Source organism: Oryctolagus cuniculus, chromosome 10, assembly GCF_964237555.1.
Source record: "Oryctolagus cuniculus chromosome 10, mOryCun1.1, whole genome shotgun sequence".
Lineage (NCBI taxonomy): Eukaryota > Metazoa > Chordata > Mammalia > Lagomorpha > Leporidae > Oryctolagus > Oryctolagus cuniculus.
Genome location: NC_091441.1, coordinates 107,109,258 through 107,125,105, shown reverse-complemented (window position 1 = coordinate 107,125,105; position 15,848 = coordinate 107,109,258). Strand labels below are relative to the sequence as shown.

At 44.5% G+C, this 15,848-nt stretch overlaps 1 non-coding gene across 1 annotated transcript; it reads right to left on the bottom strand.

Moving 5' to 3' along the window:
- Window positions 1-1,906: 1,906 nt before the first annotated feature.
- LOC127492528 (U6 spliceosomal RNA) lies at window positions 1,907-2,009 on the bottom strand. Its single transcript, XR_007922043.1, has one exon. It is a non-coding gene; the product is annotated as a U6 spliceosomal RNA (small nuclear RNA).
- Window positions 2,010-15,848: the final 13,839 nt, after the last annotated feature.

Below are 15,848 nucleotides of genomic sequence, written 5' to 3'. Positions count from 1 at the left end.
TTAAATCAACAACAGGAATCACTGTGCTCTTGCTCCCCATGTAGAACCTCTGTCCTTAATGTGTTGTACTATGAGAATTAACAGTAAAACTAGTCTTCAAACAGTACTTTATACTTTGTGTGTCTGTGTGGGTGCAAACTGTTGAAATCTGTACTCAGTATAGAGTTGATCTTCTGTATGTAGAGATAATTAAAAATGAATCTTAATGAAGAATGAGATGGGAAAGGGAGTAGTAGATGGGGTGGTTTGTGAGTGGGAGGGTGGATATGGGGGGAAGAACCACTGTAATCTTAAAGTTGTACTTTTGAAATTTATATTTATTAAATAAAAGTTTTCTATTAAAAAATTTGCTCTGATATTTTCCATCCTCTGTGCTGTTAATATATCATACAAAGTACATCTTTATAAATTATAATTTACTCTCATAGTTATCTGTAATGGTGTTCCTAATGTCTTGGGGTAACTTGGAGTTGTCTTCTGTCCATTCTTCTCAGCATAAAAGACTCTAGTATTTCTTATACAGCATGTCTGCTAGCAGAAAATTTTCTGTTTAACCTGGAAATGCTTTAATTTCTCCTCATTTGAAGGATAGTTTGCTGGATTGAGAATTCTTATTTAGCATTTTTTTTCTTCATCACTTTAAAATGCTATTTTCCCTCTGGTATCCTTAGCTTTGGGCAAGAAGCCAGCAATAATCTCACTGAGGACTCCTTATGCATACTGAATTATTGTTTCTTGCTTCGTTCAAGGTCCTCACTTTGTGTTAGACATTTGGAGCTTGACCGTGTGATGTTGCGACTCTTTTTGAATTTATGTTACGGAGTTTATTGAGCTTTTTAGGTTTATAGGTTAGTTTTCCATTAAAATACGTGAGAGCATGGAATCTGTTCAACAGATCTTCCTGTTAAATTTTTGGCTGGGCTCTTGTTATCCCCAGCTAGTATTGTAGCCTCAGGCAACTGTGTTATTAAAAATTGTTACTGATTATTTTTGCCAGATGCCTCTGGGGTAGGACTTTTCCTGTGGGGTTAGTTGATTTCGGAGTCAGGACAAATAATGACAGTTCCCATGTGAATGGGATTTTTCTGGAGAACTGTGGGTTGGCTAAAATGGAAACATGTTTCTGGGAATGGGATTTTGCAAAGAGCTCCAAACCTGACTTACCCTCCAAGGCTATGAGGCTACTGATTCTCACGACTACCCTGTAGATGGGCCAGGCTAACACACTGCAGATCTTCTTGTTGTCACCAAGTTCCAGTAGTTTCGTTTTTCTTTTTTTTAAGATTTTTTATTTTATTTATTTGACAGGTAGAGTTACAGACAGTGAGAGGGAGAGACAGAGAGAAAGGTCTTCCTTCCATTGGTTCATCCCACAAATGGCTGCTACAGCCGGCGTGCTGCGCCGATCCGAAGCCAGGAGCCAGGTGCTTCCTCCTGGTCTCCCATGCGGGTGCAGGGCCCAAGCACTTGGGCCATCCTGCACTGCCTTCCCAGGCCACAGCAGAGAGCTGGACTGGAAGGGGAGCAAATGGGACAGAATCCGGCGCCCATATGGGATTCTGGCGCCGAAGGCAGAGGATTAGCCAAGTGAGCCATGGTGCTGGCCCTTTTTATTTGTTTTAATAACTAGTAGTTGCTTAAAGCCTTTGGTTCATTTCCAGAGTTCTGAAAAATTATCTTTGGTAATTTATCAGTGTTTTCATTGCCTTTATGAAGTAGCAGATGTATGGAAGTCCTGCTAATGCTGACTTTGGATAGAGCTGTCTCAGGGAGGGTATTTGCAGTGGGTATAACACCCCTTGGGATGCTTGCATCCCATACTAGAGTTTCTGGCTCAAGACAGAGCTCTTCTTCTTATAATTAAGCTTCCTGCTAATGCACACTCTTTTTTAAAAAAATTTTTTAAAAAAATATGGAACGCTTCATCAATTTGCGTATCATCCTTGCACACATGCTAATCTTCTCTGTATCGTTCCAATTTTTAGTATATGTGCTGCCGAAGCAAGCACTCTAATGCATACTCTTAATGATGACTTGAGTACCTGGTCTTTGCCACCTAGGTAGGAGACCTACATTGAGTTCCTGGCTCCGGGGTTCACCCTGGCCCAACCCTGACTTTTGTAGACATTTTGTAGACAAAGAAGATTTCTTTCTATCTGTCTCTCTACCTTTCAAATAAAGTGAAAATAAATAAAAATCAATTTTATTGTTTGTATCATTTTTATTAATATAAAGAGAACAGATACATTTCTAAGCATATGTTACATCCCTCTCCCCATCCCACCCTCCATTTTCCTTCCTTTCTTTATTTTAATTTTTGTGCTAATATATTTTTAATTTACTTTATAATAAGAGATTTATCCCTCCACCAAAGAAAGAGTCCAACAAAAAATGTAGAAAGACCACTGTTCCATAGGAGTGTAGACAAGGGCTATAAACAATAAACAAATCCCAAGATGTCAGTTTTACTCATATACATTAAATTTTTTTGTGCTCTAAATATTAGCTACTACATATCAGAGAAAATGTGATATTTTTTCTTTTGGGTCTGGCCTATTTCACTAAGCACAGTGGTTACCAGTTGTGTCCATTTTATTATGAAAATGGGTTTTCTTTTTTATGGCTGAATAATATTCTACCATGTGTATATAACAACACCACTTGTTGAAGTAATTGTCCTTTCTTCAGGGAGAAATTTTAACTCGTTTGTCAGTGATCAGTTGGTTTTAGGTGTGTGGATTAATTTTTTGAGTTTCTATTTTGTTCCACTGAGCCACATCTGTATTTCTGTGCCAGTACCAGAATGTTTTGATTATAACAGTCTTCTAGTATGTCTTGAAATCTGGTATTGTAATGCGTTTGGCTTTGTTTTTATTGTTTAAGATTGCTTTAGATATTTGGGGTCTCTTGTGTTTTTATATGAACTTTAGGATTATTTTTTCAAGGTCTAAGAATGTCTTTGGTAATTTGATTGGGATTGAATTGAATTTGTGAATTGCTTTGAATAGTGTGGGCATTTTGATGATATTAATTCTTTTAGCCTACAAATGTGGCAGATTTTCCCTTTTTTGTGTGTCTATTCTATTTTTGCCTTGTTTTCTAATTTTCATTATAGAGATCTTTCACATCCTTGGTTAAATTTACCCAGGATATTTAAAATTTTTTTTTGTAGTGATTGTGAATTAGACTGATCTTACAAGTTCTTTCTCAGACATGGTATTGTCAGTGTATATGAATGCTTTTGTTTTTTTAAAAGATTTATTTATTTATTTGAAAGGCAGAGTTACAGAGAGGCAGAGGCGGAGAGAAAGAGAGGTCTTCCATCCGCTGGTTCACTCCCCAGATGGCTGCAATGGCCGGAGCTTCACTGATCAGAAGCCAGGAGCTAAGAGCTCCTTCTGGGTCTCCCATGTGGGTGCTGGGGCCCAAGGACTTGGGCCATCATCTGCTGCTTTCCCAGGCCATAGCAGAGAGCTGGATCGGAAGTGGAGCAGCTGGGACTCAAGCTGGCGCCCATATGGGATGCCAGCACTGCGGGTGACAGCCTCACACTACACCACAGCGCCGGCCCCTGATTTCTTTTTCTTGCCTAGTGGCTCTGGCTAAAATTTTCAGAACTATATTGAATAGTAATGGGGAGAATGAATGTCCTAGATCTTAGTGGAAATGCTTCCAGCTTTTCTTCTTTTAATATGATGCTGGCTGTGGGTTTGTTGTATATTGCCTTGAATGTGTTCAGCAGTGTTCCTTCTATACCCAATTTGTTTAAGTTTTTTTCCTTATCATTAAAGTGTGTTGTATTTTATAGTGCTTTCTCTGCACCTATTGATATAATTATATAATTCTTATTCTTCAGTATATAAATGGGAGAGACAGAGGGAAAGCTCTTCCATCTGCTGGTTCACTCCCCAAATTGCCACAATGGCCAGAGCTGGGCCAGTCCAGAGCCAGGAGCCAGGAGCCAGGAGCCAGGAGCCAGGAGCCAGGAACTTCTTAGGAGTCTCCCACATGGGTGCAGGGGCCCAAGCACTTGGGCCATCTTCTGCTGCTTTCTCAGGCCATACCAGAGAGCTAGATCTGAAGAGGAGCAGCCGGGACATGAACCGGCATCCATATAGAATGCTGGCACCTTGAGCGGAGGCTTAGCCCACTGCACCACAGCACCAGCCTCAAGGATTAGCTCTTTTTTGAAAGTCTGGTAGAATTCAGCAGTGAAGCCATCTGGTTCTGGGCTTTTTTTGTTGTTGTTGGGATTTCCCTCCGCCTCCAGAAACCTTTTATTTAAGGAATTCAAACTCATGCATTTTGTAAGTACAACTGTAAGAACATGGTCATTCTTCCCACTGTAACTGCCCTCCCACCTACACTCCCACCCCTCTTCCTCCTCCCTCTCTTATTCTGGAGGGTCTTGATTACTGACTGATTCAATCTTTGTCGTGGTTATTGGTCTGGTCAGGTTTTCTGTGTCTTTGTGGCTTAGTTTAAATAAAAAATATATATGATTGGCCAACATGTCTAATTTATGCTACTGTCTGATCTCTAAGTAACTATCAATGTGCTTGACACATTTAAAGCATTCAATAAATGCTTTAAAAATAAATTAATTACTAAGCATCTTGTATAGACAGTTATTGCCTTCATCATATGCAAACTTCAGCTTAATGCCACCAGAAAATTAAACAGTAAATATATAGATTCATGAGCTATAAAAATTTATAAAATGGTGCTCAATGTTGATAAAATAGACAAATAAGTTCTACAGATCTTCAATCTAGTTTGTTTATAAATGGAAGAAACTATTCCTATAATTATAGGATTACTTTAAGGACATAAAATGCTTTAAGGACATAAAATACCATAAAACCTTTTTTATTTTTTTATTTTTATTTTATTTATTTATTTTTTGACAGGCAGAGTTAGTGAGAGAGAGAGAGACAGAGAGAGTTATAGACAGTGAGGGAGAGACAGAGAGAAAGATCTTCCGTTGGTTCACTCCCCTAATGGCCGCCTCAGCCGGCACTGCGCTGATCTGAAGCCAGGAGCCGGGTGCTTCCTCCCGGTCTCCCACGTGGGTGCAGGGGCCCAAGCACTTGGGCCATCTTCCACTGCCCTGCTGGGCTGCAGCAGAGAGCTGGACTGGAAGAGGAACAACTGGGACTAGTACCCAGCGCCCCATCCGGGACTGGTGCCAGCGCCTCAGGTGGAGGATTAGCCTAGTGAGCCACGGCGCTGGCCTAAAATACCATAAAACTTAAAGGTTTGTTGATAGATAAATGTCACTAGCAAAAGTTTAGTCTTCCCTAATTAACGGAGTGTTGGGGTAAAAGTACATATTGTTTAATACTTAATTTTACCTTTGCCCAGATTTTGGAGAATTTATGTTTCTATGAAAAGTGGTAAGGGGTTAGAGTATTTCTCATTTTTGTATTGACAGTTGCCACATGACAGAGTATGCCTTTCAGTTGTGGAAACAAAGGGAAAAGATGAAGATGATTTGAGTCATTTCAGTTCATCTAGCTGGGTATATGTAGACCCTCCAAATAGTTCAGTTTGCTCCTGTTAAGACCTGCTGAAAGGACTTCTGACTTTCTGATGTTAGGAATTCAGAGGGGGATTGAGACCTGTTCCCATCTCCACTTTCATTTTCACCTTATTTGAAAGAAGGGGAGCACACAGATTTATCAATTATTATCAAGTTTCATATTTGGCTTAGTATTTGTGTGTGTGTGTGTGTGTGTGTATGCATGTATACACACACACATGCCTGCATATATAAAGACACATCTTTTTCTGAATCCTTTGAGAGTAAGTTCCATGTCCCTTAACCCTTAAATATTTTCATGAATATATCCGAAGAGCAATAGCACTTCTCACCCCCTGCCATGTTGTGATGGAGCCAGGCAGGCCCTCACCTGCCAAACAGATGGGGCCACTTGATCTTGGACTTTGAGCTTCGCAAACTGTGAGCTAAATGATTCATTTTTCTTTATAAAGTGCCAGCCTCAGGTATTTTGTTATTGCAACAGAAACATGATGTTCTTCTCAGTGCATCCGTCATGAGGTGTGCACTGTGGCTTTGTTCCATTATCCATGACACAGATGTTTATTGTTTGTTTAGTGTGGTGTTCATCAATTTTCTCCACTTTTAAATTATTCTTTTTTCTTTTAAAATTGATTAATAAGCACTTCTGTGGGCGATACATGGGGTATATGCAGTTTCCTGTTTCTTACCAAACTTTCACCTGTCTTGTTGGAAACATCACCCAGATTTTTATTTATTCATATTAAATTAAAAGATTATTTATTTAGAAGGTAGTGGCAAGAGAGACAGAAAGAGTGAGCAATGGGGAGGGGAGAGAGAGTCCATCTACTGTTTACTTCCCAGATACCCACAATTGCCAGAGCTGGGCTATGCCAGATGTAGAAACCTGGAACCCCATCTGGGTCTCTCATTTGGGGGACAGGGGCACAAGTACTCCAGCCCCCACCTGCTGCCTCCCAGGGTGTGCATTAGCAGGAAGCTGGATCAAAAGCAGAGCTGGGATTCAAAACCACGCGATCTGATATGGATGTGAGCATCCCAAACAGTGTCTTTTTTTTTTTTTTTTTTGACAGGCAGAGTGGATAGAGAGAGAGAGACAGAGAAAAAGGTCTTCCTTTACCGTTGGTTCACCCTCCAATGGCCGCTGTGGCTGGCACACTGCAGCCGGTGAACTGCACTGATCCGATGGCAGGAGCCAGGTGCTTCTCCTGGTCTCCCACGGAGTGCAAGGCCCAAGCACCTGGGCCATCCTCCACTGTACTCCCAGGCCATAGCAGAGAGCTGGCCTGGAAGAGGGGCAACCGGGACAGAATCTGGCGCCCCAACCGGGACTAGAACCCAGTGTGCCGGCGCCGCAGGCGGAGGATTAGCCTATTGAGCCGCGGTGCTGACCCCAAACAGTGTCTTAATAGGGGCACCAAACATCCACTTCCGCCCTGATTGTTAAACACAGGTGATATGGGTGGCTGTTGCTTAGGATGCTGGTATTCCTGATCAGAGTGGTGGTTGGATACTCCATGCTTTCCAATCCATCTTCTTGCTAATGTGCCTGGGAGGCAGCAGATGATGGTCCAAGTACTTGTAGGACCTGCCACCTGCACGGGAGACCGAGATAGATTTTTCTGGCTCCTGACTTTGGCCTAGCTAGCTCTGGCTGTTGCAGCCATTTAGGGAGTAAACCAATGGGTGGAAGATCAATCTCTCTTTGTCATTCTGCCTTTCAAGTAAAATAAATGAGGGTTTTTAAAAAATAAATACAGATGATATATATCTGTTAATTGGTGGAGCATGAGACAGAACCTGAATCAATGTTTACAATTTTACTAAATTATCCTTGACAGATGAAATAGCAGTAGGATGACAGTAAACCAGTCAGGCGAAGGCTCCCATATTTTTTTTTTTTTTTTTTTTTTTTGACAGAGTGGACAGTGAGAGAGACAGAGAGAAAGGTCTTCCTTTTGCCGTTGGTTCACCCTCCAATGGCCGCTGTGGCCGGCGCACCACGCTGATCCGATGGCAGGAGCCAGGTGCTTCTCCTGGTCTCCCATGGGGTGCAGGGCCCAAGGACTTGGGCCATCCTCCACTGCACTCCCTGGCCACAGCAGAGAGCTGACCTGGAAGAGGGGCAACCGGGACAGAATCTGGCGCCCCAACCGGGACTAGAACCCGGTGTGCCGGCAACGCAAGGCGGAGGATTAGCCTAGTGAGCCATGGCGCTGGCCGGCTCCCAGATATTTTTAAACAGAGCTATTAACAATGCCAAGGGGAGAAGAAAGAATAAGTTCAGGCCAAGACCAGAGCCTGCAAGTCCTCAGGATACAGTCCCCTGTTTCTCAGAGCCAGGTGAAGTGTTGACCAGGATGACCACACACATGATCCACCATCATTCTCAGCACTGGGGAAACTTTAGTTTCTATGTTGAGCTACCCCGATGTTGATTTTCAATAATGGACTTGGCTTCCAGGGCTGAGATTCCTCCCTGGGAATATGCTTTCCTTGCTAGTAAAGAACCCCCAGACTTGTACAGACCAGGCTCACCTTGCTTCCATCCAAAAGCTTACACTGCAGGGCAGAGAGGTCCCTGGCATCATGAGGATAGCTGGGTTCGGGCTCTGTGATACATTTGTTCCTCTTTATTTATTTATTTTTTAAAAATGTATTTATTTGAAAGGCAGAGAGACAGAAGGAGAGAGACACAGACGGACACAGAGAGATCTTACATTCATCGCTTCACTCTCCAAGTGCTTGCAGTAGTTGGAGAAAGGCCAGGCCAAAATCAGGATCCAGGAATTCAGTCCAAGTCTCCCATATGGGTGGCAGGGACCCAAGTACTTGAGACATCACCTGCTGCCTCCCAAGGTTCACATTAGCAGGTAGTTGGAATCAAACACAGGCACCGTTGGACTTAAACTGAAGCATTCCAGTATGGGATGCAGGCATCACAACCAGTGCTTTAATTGCTATTCTGATTCCTGCCCCAACTACGTTTTGTTTTATTTTTTTAAAAGATTTATTTATTTATTTGAAAGGCAGGGTTAGAGAGGGGTGGGGGGAGACAGAGAGAGATCTTCCATTCACAAATGACTGCAATAGTCAGAGCTGGGCCCATCCCAGGCCAGGAGCCAGGAGCTTCTTCTGAGTCTCCACATGGATGCAGAGGCCCAAGGACTTGGGCCATGTTCCCATGATTTCCCAGGCACATACATTAGCAGGCAGCTGGATTGGAAGTGGAACAACTGGGATTTGAACTGGCATCCATATGGGATGCTGGCACTGCAGGCAGTGGCTTTACCTACTATGCCACAGTGCTGCCCCACTCCCTCATCCCCCATCTATTTTTTTTAAAGATTTATTTATTTATTTGACAGAGTTATACAGAGAGAAAAAGAGAGGCAGAGAGAAGGTCTTCCATCCACTGGTTCACACACCAGTTGGCTGCAATTGCCAGACCTGCGCCTTTCAGAAGCCAGGAGCCAAGCACTTCCTCCGGGTCTTCCTATGTGAGTTCAGGGGCCCAAAGACTTGGGCCATCTTCCACTGCTTTCCCAGGCCATAGCAGAGAGCTGGATTGGAAGAGGAGCTGCCAGGTCTCCATATGGGATGCCAGCACTGCAGGAGGTGGCTTTACCTGCTACACCACAGTGCCGGCCCCAACCTCATCTACTTTTTAAAGAGAACCAATATTGGGGCCGGCACTGTGGCACAGTGGGTTAATGTCCTGGCCTGCAGTGCCGGCATCCCATATGGGCACTGGTTCGAGACCCGGCTGCTCCATGTCCTATCCAGCTCTCTGCTGTGGCATGGGAAAGCAGTACAAGATGGCCCAAGTCCTTGGGCCCCTGTACCCATGTGGGAGACCCAGAAGGAGCTCTTAGCTCCTGGCTTCTGATCAGTGCAGCTCCGGCCATTGCAGCCATCTGGGGAGTGAACCAGCAGATGGAAGACCTCTCTTTCTCTCCGCCTCTGCCTCTTTGTAACTCTGCCTTTCAAATAAATAAATAAATCTTAAAAAAAAATGAAGAGAACCAATATTCATTGGTCCTATATGGTATGGTTCCTTGAGAGCCATCATATGAAAAAGTGATGACTCAGCAAGAAGACTTCAAACTGAGTGATTTGTCAGTGGCAGAGTGTTGCTGGGCTTTTCTAAATGACTGTGGCTCTGCTCCAGAAGGGAATTATCATAGTCGCTAAATAACAGTACTGTTACTTTCACTTATGTATTCACTGGGAAAGAGAATGAATGCCTGTAAGCATACATGAAAGAAAACTGATGATCCAAATACATGTCTTCAAGCTAAAAAATAACTAATAGCTTTTTTTGAAATACACTTAACATACAATGAAATGCACACAACTTGAGCATCTGATGAGTCTGACGTTATGTACCACCACCAAACCAGATTGTAGAAAATTTCCATCATTCTAGAAAATTCCCTCCTGTCTCCTTTCAGTCATATTCACTACCCAGAAATAGCCAATATTCTTTTTTTAAAAGATTTTATTTATTTATTTGAGAGGTAGAGTTACAGACAGTGAGAGGGAGAAACAGAGAGAAAGGTCTTCCATCCATTGGTTCACTCCCCATTGGCTGCAATGGTCAGAGCTGTGCCAATATGAAGCCAGGACCCAGGTGCTTCTTCCCAGTCTGCCATATGGGTGCAGAAGCCCAAGGACTTGGGCCATCTTCTACTGCTTTCCAAGGCCTTAGCAGAGAGCTAGGTTGGAAGAAGAGCAGCCAGGACTAGAACCAGTGCCCATATGGGATGCTGGTGCCACAGGCAGAGGATTAACCTGCTGTGCCACAGCACCCAGCCCAATAGCCAAAATTCTGATTTCTGTTGTCATCTTTCTCTGCAACATAGCCACTATTCTAAATTTAACTCAAAAAGTTGGTTGTTGCCTCTCCTGATCTTCAGATAAAGGGAATCACATAATATGTACCGTCTGGGGGCCGGCGCCATGGCTCACTTGGTTAATCCTCCGCCTGCGGTGCCAGCATCCTATATGGGCCCCGGGTTCTAGTCCTGGCTGGTCCTCTTCCAGCCCAGCTCTCTGTTGTGGCCTGGGAGGGCAGTGGAGGATGGCCCAAGTGCTTGGGCTCCTGCACCTGCATGGGAGACCAGGAAGAAGCACCTGGCTCCTGGCCTTGGATTGGTGCAGCGCTGGCCGTGGCGGCCATTTGGGGAGTGAACCAGCAGAGCGAAGACCTTTCTTTCTGTCTCTCTCTCTCTCACTATCTATATCTCTACCTGTCAAATAAATAAAAAAAAAATATGTACTGTCTGAAGACCTAATTTCTTTACTTAGCATTGTCTGTGAGATTCTTCTATGGGGTCAGAATCTGGCCTTCGTTGTTGCTGTGTAATATTCCCTGATATTGAAGCAACCCCAGACAGCATCTAAGTCCTTTTATAAACATTTTAGTAGATACCTCTGAAAGAGTTAAAAAAAAAAAACCCTTAATGTCATCTAAAATAAGTTAGCACAAACGCTCAGACATAACCTGATGCTCAGTCCCATGAGGTGTTGGGGACTGTGGCCCAGGCCGGCTCAGGAATATGGAGGTTTGGGGCGTGCCCCTGGCAGAGGGGCAAGGAGTGGGGTGCAGGGGAGGGGAGGATGTTGTCATAGCAGTTAGCTGGGGATTGATAGGTGACTGTGGAGTGAATGACCGACAGCATCAGGGATCCCGGATGGAAAGTCGTCCACCGCTTCTGTGCTGCTTAATCCTGCATTTCCAGCCCTTGAGTCACGTCCTTTATGAAGCATTTATGCTCCTCCCAAGTATCAGTTATTATGCTTAAATATTCAACCAGCCGAATACCCAAAATACCCTTTCTTCTCTTTGTTTGAAACACATCTTTATTCATATACCCACCCCCTCTTTTTGTTGAAATTTAATTGTGACTCCAAGAGATTAGTCTCATTTCCAGGTTGCTGTGAATATGCCTGCACACTGTCTTTTCTTGTTTGTTAAAAAAAAAAGAAACCTTTCCCATTTTAATTTTCTGTTCCTAAAAATGGTGTCTATTGACATAACCCAGCATGCAAATCAGTAGCAGCGCATTTCATGTTCTTGGTGTATTTCCCGTGTTTGCCTGTATTTCTGCAGCCCTCCTGCTGCTTCCTTGCCTGTGTGTTCTTTTATTCCGTTGATAGTTTTCATTTTGGTCTCCCCTTCGCATCTGGCCCTTCAAGCTGGGCTGTGGTTCTGCACTGTAGTTGGGCCATTCAGCAATTGGACTCTGTCCAGCCCCCACCAAATGCTGTCTCTGTCTGTAGCAGGAAGATGAGCTTAAGATGTCTTTCTTATGGTGTCTTGAATGATGCATTTTGCTTTGGGTGCAAAACCCATGCCAACCTGAAACACTGTCTGTGCTCTGAATTTAGTAATAATGATAATAATAATGATAGAAAAAGCCTCATTTCTAGAACCATCTTTGAGCAGAGCCCTCCCCCTTTATTATTACTCTTCAATAATATTCAGAAAATAAGACTATAGATTATATTGCAAAATCCCTTCCTGAATGTCCTGTTAACATTTTCCTGGTGCTCTTATCAATTCTGTCATATCCCCTTCTCAATAGAAGTGAAGAATTTTACATTGGAATCATTCAAGCGGATGACCAGAATAAGTGTTCTTCAAGCAAAAAAGCAACCCATGAAAGACTACTATGATGGCAGAAGACTGAGCCCAGTTTTTAATGAAATATAGTTATCGCACAATGAGCTGCACATAACCTAAGCATTTGGTGCATTTTGACAATTATGTACACGTGTGAGCCAACCCTCAAAGAAGAGGCAGAGCGTTGCTGTTACCGCAGGGCACGCCCTTCTGTCCCCCTGCCAGTCGGTACCTGTCACTCTGATTCCGGTCCCCACTGACTGGCTTGGCCTCCGTGTTCTTTGTGACTGACTCCTTTGTCTCACTTGCTGTCCCGCGTGTGAGACCCTTTCGTGTTGTGTGTATGCGTAGTTCTTTCCCTTTTATTGCTGAGCAGTACGCTGATGTGCACTCTCACGGCGCGTTTATCCATTCACCTGTGAGGGGCACTTGGGATGTCTCCCGTTTTGGGCTATTTTGAACAAAGTTGCTATGAATGTTTGTGTGCAAGTCTGCCTGAATGTGGTACAGGGCTCTGAGATGGTTCCCAATGATCCCTGCCTCCTGTGCCAGCCTCTTCCCTTGAGTGTTGGTGGGGACTGTGACTTCCTTCTAACCAACAGAATGTGGCAGAGGTGATGGGTGGTCCCTTCTGCAGTTGCAACACATGAGAGTGTATCTCCTGCCTTGCCAACAGGCTCTTTAATGGCTTTGATGAAGGAAGCCACCCTGCAGAGGGGTCCATGTGGCAAGGAACTAGAGGTAGCTTCTAAGGGTCTCCAAGAAATTGAGGCCCAGAGCGGAGAGTCTGACAGGGACTAGATCATGCTCAGCAGTTGTAGGAGCTGGGTGGGAAGTGGTTCCATCCCAGTTGAGTATATGATGAGGCCTGAGCCCTGGTCAACACCTTAATCAGTCTTATAAGACTTGCTGGAGCAGAAGTCCCTGCTAAACCATGTCCAGGCTCCTTACCCAAGGAAACAGAGATAATAAGTATGTGCTTTCTTTTTGTTTAAGATTTATTTATTGGGGCCAGCACTGTTGTTCACTTGGTTAATCCTCCGCCTGTGGCACTGGCATCCCATATGGGCCACGGGGTTCTAGTCCTGGCTGGTCCTCTTCCAGCCCAGCTCTCTGCTGTGGCCCAGGAGGGCAGTGGAGGATGGCCCAAGTGCTTGGGCCCCTGCACCTGCATGGGAGACCAGGAGGAAGTACTGGGCTCCTGGCTTCGGATTGGCACATCCCTGGCCGTGGCGGCCATTTGGGGGGTGAACCAACGGAAGGAAGACCTTTGTCTCTGTCTCTCTCTCTCTCTCTCACTAATTCTATCTGTCAAAGAAAAAAAAAAGATTTATTTGTTCTACTTAGTACTTTTGATTGAATACTGTAATCAATACACAGTTATTCTTAAGTGTTGAAACTTAACTGAAAAGTGATCACTGTTAAATATAAGAGTGGGAATAAGAGAGGGAAGAGATGTGCAATTCAGGACATGCTCAAGCTGACTTGCCCCAAACGGTAGAGTTAGAAACATACCAGGGGATTCGAATTCAATCCCATCAAGGTGGCATGTACCAATGCCATCTCACTAGTCCAAGTGATCAATTTCTGTTCACAATTGATCATAATGATAGGACTAAGAGTCAAAGGGATCACATAAACAAGACTAGTGTCTGCAAATACTAACTGATAGAATCAAAAAGGGAGAGAACGATCCAACATGGGAAGCGAGATACACAGCAGACTCATAGAATGACAGATGTCCTAAACAGCACTCTGGCCTCATAATCAGCCCTTAAGGCATGCAGATCCGGCTGAAAAGCCCATGAGAGTATTTCAGGCATGGAAAGCCAAGACACTTTGGCAAAACAAAAAACAAAAAACCTAAATGAAATATCTCTGTGAGTGAGATCCCAGTGGAAAGAACAGGTCATCAAAGAAGGAGGTACCTTTCTCTGAAGGGAGGAGAGAACTTCCACTTTGACTACAACCTTGTTTAAATATGATCAGAGCCACGCTGCGGCTCAACAGGCTAATCTTCCACCTAGCTGAGCCGGTACACCGGGTTCTAGTCCTGGTCGGGGCGCCGGAGTCTGTCCTGGTTGCCCCTCTTCCAGGCCAGCTCTCTGCTATGGCCAGGGAGTGCAGTGGAGGATGGCCCAAGTGCTTGGGCCCTGCATCCCATGGGAGACCAGGAGAAGCACCTGGCTCCTGCCTTCGGATTGGCGTGGTGCGCCGGCCGCAGTGCGCCGGCCTTGGCGGCCATTGGAGGGTGAACCAACGGCAAAGGAAGACCTTTCTCTCTGTCTCTCTCTCTCACTGTCCACTCTGCCTGTAAAATAAAGAAAGAAAGAAAGAAAGAAGATCAGAGTCGGTGAACTCAAAAGGCTTCCATAGCCTTGGCAACTCATGACAAGAGCCTAGGGTGATTACTGATGCCATAAACAAGAGTGTCAATTTGTAAAGTCAACAACAGGAGTCACTGTGCACTTACTCCTCATGTAGGATCTCTGTCCTTAATGTGCTGTACATTGTGATTTAATGCTATAACTAGTACTCAAACAGTATTTTTCACTTTGTGTTTCTATGCGGGTGCAAACTGTTGTATTCTTTACTTAATATATACTAAACTGATGTTCTGTATATAAAGAGAATTGAAAATGAACCTTGATGTGAATGGAAGGGGAGAGGGAGCGGGAAAGGGGAGGGTTGTGGATGGGAGGGAAGTTATGGGGTGGGGGAAAGCCATTGTAATCCATAAGCTGTACTTTGGAAATTTATATTCATTAAATAAAAGTTAAAAAACAAAACAAAAAAAAGATTTATTTATTTTTTTCAAAATTCAGAGTTAGAGAGAGAGAGAGAATCTTTATTTTTTTTTGACAGGCAGAATGGACAGTGAGAGAGAGAGACAGAGAGAAAGGTCTTCCTTTGCTGTTGGTTCACCCTCCAATGGCCGCCAAGGCCGGCGCACCGCGCTGATCCAAAGGCAGGAGCCAGGTGCTTCTCTTGGTCCCATGGAGTGCAGGGTCCAAGCACTTGGGCCATCCTCCACTGCACTCCCGGGCCACAGCAGAGAGCCTGCCTGGAAGAGGGGCAACCGGGACAGAATTCGGCGCCCTGACCGGGACTAGAACCCAGTGTGCCGGCGCCGCTAGGCGGAGGATTAGCCTAGTGAGCCACGGTGCCGGCCAAGAGAATCTTTCATCTGATGGTTTACTCCCCAGATGGCTGCCACGGCCAGGAGCTTCTTGTGGTTCTCCTAGGTGGGATGCAGGGGCCCAGACACGTGGGACGTATTCCCCTGCCTTCCTCAGGCCGTTAGCAGGAAGCTGGATCAGAAATGGAACAACTGGGACACAAACCAGCGCCCATACTGGATGCCAACACTGCATGTGGCAGCTTTATCTGCTGCGCTATGACACCAGCCCCAATATGTGCTCTTGAAGGTGGCAAGTCTGTAGTAATGTTACACAGCAGTAGGTAACTGGTAGAGTGGGTACCTGGCTTATTTCCTTGGGATAAATATTTAAGAGTGGGGTGGCTGGATCATATGGATCATTTGACTTTGGAAGGAGCTGCCAAACTGCCTTTCAGGTGGGAGCATATTCTTAGCCTCCTGCGAGCAATACGCGAGACTTCCACTTGTTCTACATTCTTGACAGGATTCCGTCTTGCCAGTCTTTCTGAGTTTCTGTC